This window comes from Acinonyx jubatus, chromosome B4 (genome assembly GCF_027475565.1).
Source record: "Acinonyx jubatus isolate Ajub_Pintada_27869175 chromosome B4, VMU_Ajub_asm_v1.0, whole genome shotgun sequence".
NCBI lineage: Eukaryota > Metazoa > Chordata > Mammalia > Carnivora > Felidae > Acinonyx > Acinonyx jubatus.
This window is the reverse complement of record NC_069387.1, coordinates 130,249,720-130,257,518: the sequence shown is the minus strand read 5'-3', so window position 1 is coordinate 130,257,518 and position 7,799 is coordinate 130,249,720.

Genomic DNA, 7,799 nt, shown 5'->3' with positions numbered 1-7,799 from the left:
GGGACGGCCCGCCCTGCCCCCACCACGGCACCTCCGAGCCTAAAGCTCCGGCCGAAACCTTCGTTATTGGTTTCCTTCCTGTCGCTGCCTGACCCCGACGTAGAGGGCAGGGGCCGCATGCAGATTTCGCCAACGAATGAGGGGACCACGATAACCCCTCAGAGCCCTCCAAAGCACAGCCCCCACGTCCCCCGGGACCTTTCCACCTTGCTTTCAGGCTGAGGTCACGTGGGCCCCTGTGTCTGCGCACCCTACCCCACCCCTAGACTGGAGGGGCCCGAGACACCTGGCACAGAGGCGGAGGCTGAGGAAGGGCAAGGAAGTTGTTAGCGGACAAACCCCCCAACACACACACACACACACACACACACACACACCCTACCCTTTTCCTTAATTAATTATGTAATTATTTGTTCATTGCTTTCTTCTGCTAGTCTCTGCGATCGGCTGTCTCATTCGCTGCTGTAGCCAATGTCCTGGCACACAGTAGTTGCTCAATAAACAGACCCTTCGTCCCCAGAGCCCCATCACGGCTTGGGTTAGACATCAAAGTTTCCTGGAAATAACATGGAGTTGCAGTGGGAAGAACCTACCAAGTCTGGCTCTTCCCATGACCTGTAGTCCTTATGGCCTCTCTCCGTGTGTCCCGGTACCTCCATTGGATCTAGGATCAGATTGGACAAGGATATCTGCAGCGGCTTTGCGGCTCTGCTGTCTGGTCATTCTGTGATGACAGGACACAGATCTGGGCAGAGGAAACGCGTGGTAGGTGTGAGGGCCGTTCTTACAAATATCACCTAGCCAAATGTCCATCATAGGCTCTGTTTACTGAGGGTTAATTCTGTGCTGGCACAGAGTGGAGCGCTAAGGGCTTTACACGTTGCCCAATTTAATATAGCAACCTCATAAGGTAGCTGCTATGATTCTATAAAACTTCCAGAGGAAAACAAGAGAAATTTTTGTGACTTTGGGTTGGGCAAAGAGTTCTCAGATGTAACGCCAAGAGCATGATCCATAAACGAAAACAATCAATTAATTGAACTTCATCAAAATTAAGAACTGCTCTTCAAAAGTCATTGCTACAAGAATACGTGAGGGCAAACCACAGTCTGGGAGAAAATCTTTACAAATAGCATACATCTGATAAGGAATTTGCATCCCAAGTATATAAAGAATTCTAAAGAGTCAATAATAAGAAAACAATCTGCTCTTTGCAAAACGGGCAAAAGATTTGAACAGATAACATATCGCCAAGAAAGATATACAGGTGGCAGCTAGGGACATGAAAAGATGCTTAACATCATCAGTCATTAGGGAAATGCAAATTAAAACCAGGATGGGATACTTCCACGCACGCCTTAACATGGTTAAAAAAATTGAATTTGACAATATCAAGTGCTAATGAGGATTTAGAACATGTGGAGCTCTTGTACCTTGCTGGTGAAAATACAAAATGGTAAGGCCATGTAGGAAAACAGGCAAGCAGTTTGTTATAAAGGTAGCTTATACATTTACCGTGTGATCCCATAATCCCTCTCCTAGGTATTTACCCCAAAGTTATTTTCGTACAAGACCCTGCACAACAACCCAAAGGTCCCTCAACTGGAGAACGTATAGACTGTGGAGTACTGTGTGCCGTGGACTACTACACGGCAATGAAAATGACTCAACAATTGACACATTCAACGACCTGGGTTATACTAAGTAAAAGAGGCCAGACTCAAAAGACTACAGGCTGCATGGTTCCCTTTCTGTGCCCTTCTTGCAAAAGCAAAACTATAGGGACAGAAAACAGATCAATGGTCGCTGGGGACCAGAAGTGCAGCTAGGGGGCACATTTTAGGATTTACTAGTAAGGGGGGAGGGAGAATTGGGGGATGATGGATTTATTTTATAATTTGTGGTGATAGTGATACAATTGACTATATGTCCATAAAAAGGGTGATTTTCATTGTATGTAAATTATACACAATTTTTTATTAAAAAAATTTTTTTTAATGTTTATTTATTTTTGAAGGAAGGAGAGACACAGCATGAGGGAGAAGAGCAGAGAGAGAGAGCGAGACACAGAATCTGAAGCAGGTTTCAGGCTCCGAGCTGTCAGCACAGAGTCTGACACGGGGCTTGAACTCACAAACGGCGAGAGCATGACCTGAGCTGAAGTCGGTCGCTTAACCGACTGAGCCACCCAGGCGCCCCTTAAAATTTTTTTTAATTATTTATTTTTGAGACAGAGAGAGACAGAGCTTGAGCGGGGAGGGGCAGAGAGAGAGAGGGAGAATCGGAAGCAGGCTCCAGGCTCCAAGCTGTCAGCACAGAGCCTGACGCGGGGCTCGAACCCACAAACCTGAGTCGAAGTCGGGTGCGTAACTGACCGAGCCACCCAGGTGCCCCTACACAAATTTTTTTTTTTTAATGGAGAATAAATCTGGGTGAGTGTGATGGGCCAAATCAGTAAATAACATTCACTCGCTTATTCTTCCAATAAATCTTTATTGGAAGCCCACCTTACACAAGACTTTGTGTTAGACATGGGGCGCATCGGGGTGAAGAATTTAGAGACTGTTCCTAATCCTTCCAGCTTAAAGATTTCATCACACCAGTGAATTTAAATCTCAGAAAGGGTGGTGCTTAGGAACCGGAGCATCAGACTCAGATATTCTTGGACGGAAGTCCTGGCTCCCTGCAACAGTCACTGAGTCACCTTGGCCAAACAGCTTCACCTCTCTGCGCCTGTTTCCTCGTATGAAAATGGAAATAAGCAAAATACTTTATTATAAATAAACCTGAGGATTATTGTCAGGATTCAATGAGTGCATGCACAAAATATACCCAGCATAGTGCTGGATATATATAAAGAATGAGCTTAGTAACCATTTTTTTAATTAAAAAATTTTTTTAGTGTTTATTTATTTTGAGACGGAGAGAGAGAGCAAGCGGGGCAGGGGCAGAGAGAGAAGGAGACACAGAATCTGCAGCAGGCTCCAGGCTCCGAGGTGTCAGCACAGAGCCCACACCGGGCTTGAACTCACAGAGCCTTGAGATCACAACCTGAGCCGAGGTCGGACGCCCAACCGACTGAGCCACCCAGGCGCCCCACAGGCATTTTCTTAGAAGCAGGAAGTTATAAATGATGGGTAGGTTTCCAGGGTCACTCATGAATCTCTAACTTAATACCTATCATTGCGCGTTACGGAAACATCCTCCTTTTCCTCTTCCACTGCTTGTGTTTGTGATCCCTGTTAACGGCAAGGCCAAAGGAGGAAGTCAGGCTGTTCTTCGCGTGTCAAGATTTTGCAAATCCAGAGCTTCCTGATCTTGCCCTGCCCTGTAATTTGAGCTCCCCGTCCAGCCGGAGCTGCAACTCGCCTTGGCTCCTTCTCTCCTGCCCCCTTGAGGCCGCTTTGGTGTGGAAGGTGTCAGGTCTGTTTGCGGGAGTGTGGAGCTGCCTGGGCAGAGGGGCGACGCTGTTCGTTGGCTTTGAGCGGATGAACCACAGCAGAATTGTGGTCTTAAAAATCTGCTACAGGTATCTTTCTGGAGAGCTGCTTGGCGGAGTGTTTCAGCTGACGTGGCAATCCCATTCTTTTCTCAAGGACGGGATGAAGGAAGTACCCATAGACCTAGTTAGCTCCAAGCCTGCGTACTAAATTCATCTAGTCATTTGTTCAACACATATGTGACATCACTGTGTGCCAAGTCGCTGAAAACCCTTGGGATCCAATAGCATATGGTCTCTCACCTGAAGGATCTCGTTGTCCAGGGGAAAACATAACCTAGGGTGGCAGATGAACTACGGCCACAAATTCTGTGATCCTCTTCCCATGGCAAGCAGGTGCCTATGTCTCCTCCCCTTGAATATGGGCAGGCCTGTGATGGTTCTTCAATTGATCCGTAGAATGATATTTTGCCACTTTCCTAGCCCAGGCCTTAAGAAAACATAAGTGTTCACCTTTCCCATCTCCTGGAACACAGCCCTACGCTATCATGTAAGAGTCTATGTTGGTGGGGTTGCAAACTGGTGCAGCCACTCTGGAAAACAGTATGGAGGTTCCTCAAAAAATTAAAAATACAACTACCCTACGACCCAGCAATTGCACGACTAGGCATTTATCCACGGGATACAGGGATGCTGTTTCGAAGGGACACATGAACCCCCATTTTTTTTAAATTTTTTTAATTTATTTCTTTTTGAGCCAGAGAGAGACAGAGCATGAACGGGGGAGGGTCAGAGAGAGGGAGACACAGAATCTGAAGCAGGCTCCAGGCTCCGAGCTGTCAGCACAGAGCCCGAGGCGGGGCTCGAACCCACAGACCGCGAGATCATGACCCGAGCCGAAGTCAGACGCTCAACCGACTGAGCCACCCAGGCACCCCTGCACCCCCATGTTTATAGCAGCACTATCAACAATAGCCAAAGTCTGGAAAGACCCCAAATGTCCCTCGGTGGATGAATGGAAAAAGAAGGTGTGGTATATATATACAATGGAGTATTACTCGGCAATCAGAAAGAATGAAATCTTGCCATTTGCAACTACGTGGATGGAACGGGAGGGTATTATGCGAAGTGAAATTAGTCAGAGAAAGACAAAAATCGTATGACTTCACTCCTATGAGGACTTTAAGAGACAAAACAGATGCACATAAGGGAAGGGAAACAAAAATAATATAAAAACAGGGAGGGGGGCCAAACAGAAGAGACTCCTAAATATGGACAACAAACTGAGGGTTACGGGAGGGGTTGTGGGAGGGGGAGGGGCTCAATGGGGAAGGGGCACTAAGGAATCTACTCCTGAAATCACTGTTGCACTAGATGCTAACTAAAAAAAAAAAAAGATCTGTGTTGGGACCACCAAGACCTCATATACCTACTCGGGGCAAGAGCCCCAGCTGAGCCCAGCCTTCTAGCCATCGCCACCACTGTCCCAAACCCTCCAGACTGACCCATGGCCTCCACGCTACCAAGTGACCTCCGTTAGTGCCACCTGGGAAAAAGGAATCAATGCCCAAGTTCCTAAAGCAAAACATCACAACGTATAATAAAATGGCTGTCGTTTGGGGCCAGTAAGTTTTGGAGTAATTTGCTGTACCGCCACAGATGATGCCCATAACAAGTCAAGAAACACTTCTCCACCATACACAGAGCCATGGTGACCAAAATACAAGACGGGAAAATTTAACCGACCCATCCAGGCTCAAAAATAAACAACCCTGTGCGGTAGGAGTACGAAATGGGGAAAGGGTCGAAGCCGCGGGCTCTTGGACTCTGGATCCACACAGCCACTGAAGGTTTGGCTTTTGTAGAGTAATAGAGTCTCAGATGTTCCACAAGAGACAGAACCTGAGCCAGGCTCCTGCGTGAAGCCAGCTAGGGGGGTGGCGCTCTGTCATTGGGACAGGACGCAAAAGCTATAACTGCAAAGATCCCTCCCTGGGACTCTGATTTAGAGACAGTGGTGGATCCAGGGAGGGAGGATAAAGATTTATGGGGCGCCTGGGTGGTTTAGTCGGTTAAGCGTCCGACTTCGGCTCAGGTCATGATCTCACGATTCGTGAGTTCAAGCCCTGCATCGGGCTTCGTGCTGACAGCTCAGAGCCTGGAGCCTGCTTTGGATTCTGTGTCTCCCTCTCTCTCTGCCCCTCCCCTGCTTGCACTCTGTCTCTCTCTCTCTCTCAAAAATAAATAAACATTAAAAATAAAAAAAAAAAAAAAGAAAAAGATTTAGCTTGCCCCCAGAATGCCAAAGCAAGCCCTCCACTGGCTTTTCAGCTGAGGCTTCGGGGTCCCCTATACATCCATCGAAGGAGCCCTAAAATATGAGATCTGCTTCTGGATTGTGCTCCTGGAAGCCTGGTAGAGGCAAGTTTCCTGGGCACAGAGGAAAACAGAAAGCATAGGAAAAAGAAAACAAAACCCTTCCACTCCCAATAAAGCTGCAAACCAAAAATCCATAAGCCTGGTTGAAACCCTATAGGCAACAAATTCACCACTCACGAGCAGAAAATGAAGTCACTGCAGATGGGATGATTTATGGAAAGTGAAAGACTTTATCTTTTTTTATTTTATTTTATTTTTTTAAGTTTATTTATTTTGAGAGTGAGAGAGAGGGTTGGGGTGGGGGGAAGAGAGAAAGGGAGAGAGAGAATCCCAAGCAAGCTCTACAGTGTGGAGCCCAGTCTGGGGCTCGAACTCAACCAACCATGAGATCATGACTTGAGCCCAAACTGAGTCAGACGTTTAACTGACTGAGCCACCCAGGTGCTCCCAGAGACTTGATCTTTAAGTGTTTGGAATCCTCAAAGGAAAAAATCTTTAGAAAGAAAGAAAAAGAAAGAAAGAAAAAGAAATAAAGAAAGAAAGAAAGAAAGAAAGAAAGAAAGAAAGAAAGAAAAAAGAAAAGAAAGAAACCAGCAATATGGATGGCCAAAAACCTAAAGTGATAGAAAAAAAAGAACAAAACAGAACAGGAATGGACCAAAAAGACAAAAAAGAAGGAAGGCTTGAACCCAGAGGGATGAACAGGCCCTGAAGTCAGAGCTTCCCTAACATAGCTCTGCTCCTTGGTGCGCTGAAGTTTTATTTATTTTTTTATTAAAATTTTTTTAATGTTTATTGATTATTGAGAGACAGACACAGAGCGTGAGCAGGGGAGGGACAGAGAGAGAGGGAGACACAGAATCTGAAGCAGGCTCCAGGCTCCGAGCTGTCAGCACAGAGCCCGACGTGGGGCTCAAACCTACAAACCGTGAGATCATGACCCGAGCCGAAGTCGGATGCTCAACCGACTGAGCCACCCAGGCACCCCAAAGCTCAATATTGTAAAGGTCTCAAGTTTTCCCAAGTTGATGTATAGAGTCAATGCAATTCCTGTCCACAAATCAACAGGATTTTCAGTGGAACTTGATAAGCTGATTCTAAAATTCTTTTTATTATTATTATTATTTTTAAGTTTTTATTTAAATTCCAGTTGGTTAACATAGTATAATATTAGCTTCAGGCGTTTAGAATTTAGTGTTTCCACGCCTACATACGACACCCGGTGCTCATCAGAAGTGCTCTCCTTACTCCCTATCACCTGTTTCACCCATCACCCACCTCTCCGGTAATCATCAGTTTGTTCTCTATAGTTAAGAGTCTGTTTCTAGGTTTTCCTCTCTCCCCCCACCCTGCTCATGTCTGTTTTGTTCCTTAAATTCTGCATATGAGTGAAATCATATGGCCTTTGTCTTCTGTGACTGCCTTATTTCGCTTAGGAGCTGATTCTAACATTCTTATGGAGAAACAAAGGGCCAAGAATTGCCAATCCGATTTCGAGGAAGAAGAGGAAGTTCTATCAGACAGAAGATGTAAAGGTTTGTTATAAAGCTGCAGTAAATCGGATGATAGACAAACAGAACAACGGAACAGAATGCAGAGCCCAGAAATCGAATGACGAACATTTGGAAATGTGATATACAGAAGTGACCCTGCAAACGGAAGAAGAGCCCATTTAGTACACGAGCAGTGCTGGGGAAAGAAATGAGGTTGGGTTCCTACCTCACACCGTTCACACAAATTAATGCCATGTGCCGGTTGGAAGTTGAAGTCAGCTGCGCTCCAGATTCATTCACTCACCCGCCTCTCCAAATTAGCAGGAGGCAGAAGGCCAGCTAGGAGACTGGTTCAAGGTGAAACCACGATTACTTGAGGGCAGTGTCAGCCAGAGGGAGTGCTTGCAGCTGTCTTGTGGACCCTGGAGCTTTCTGCCCCCCCCCCCATTTCCTCTGCTCACCTTCCCCTCTATGTAAATTTCCTTGGG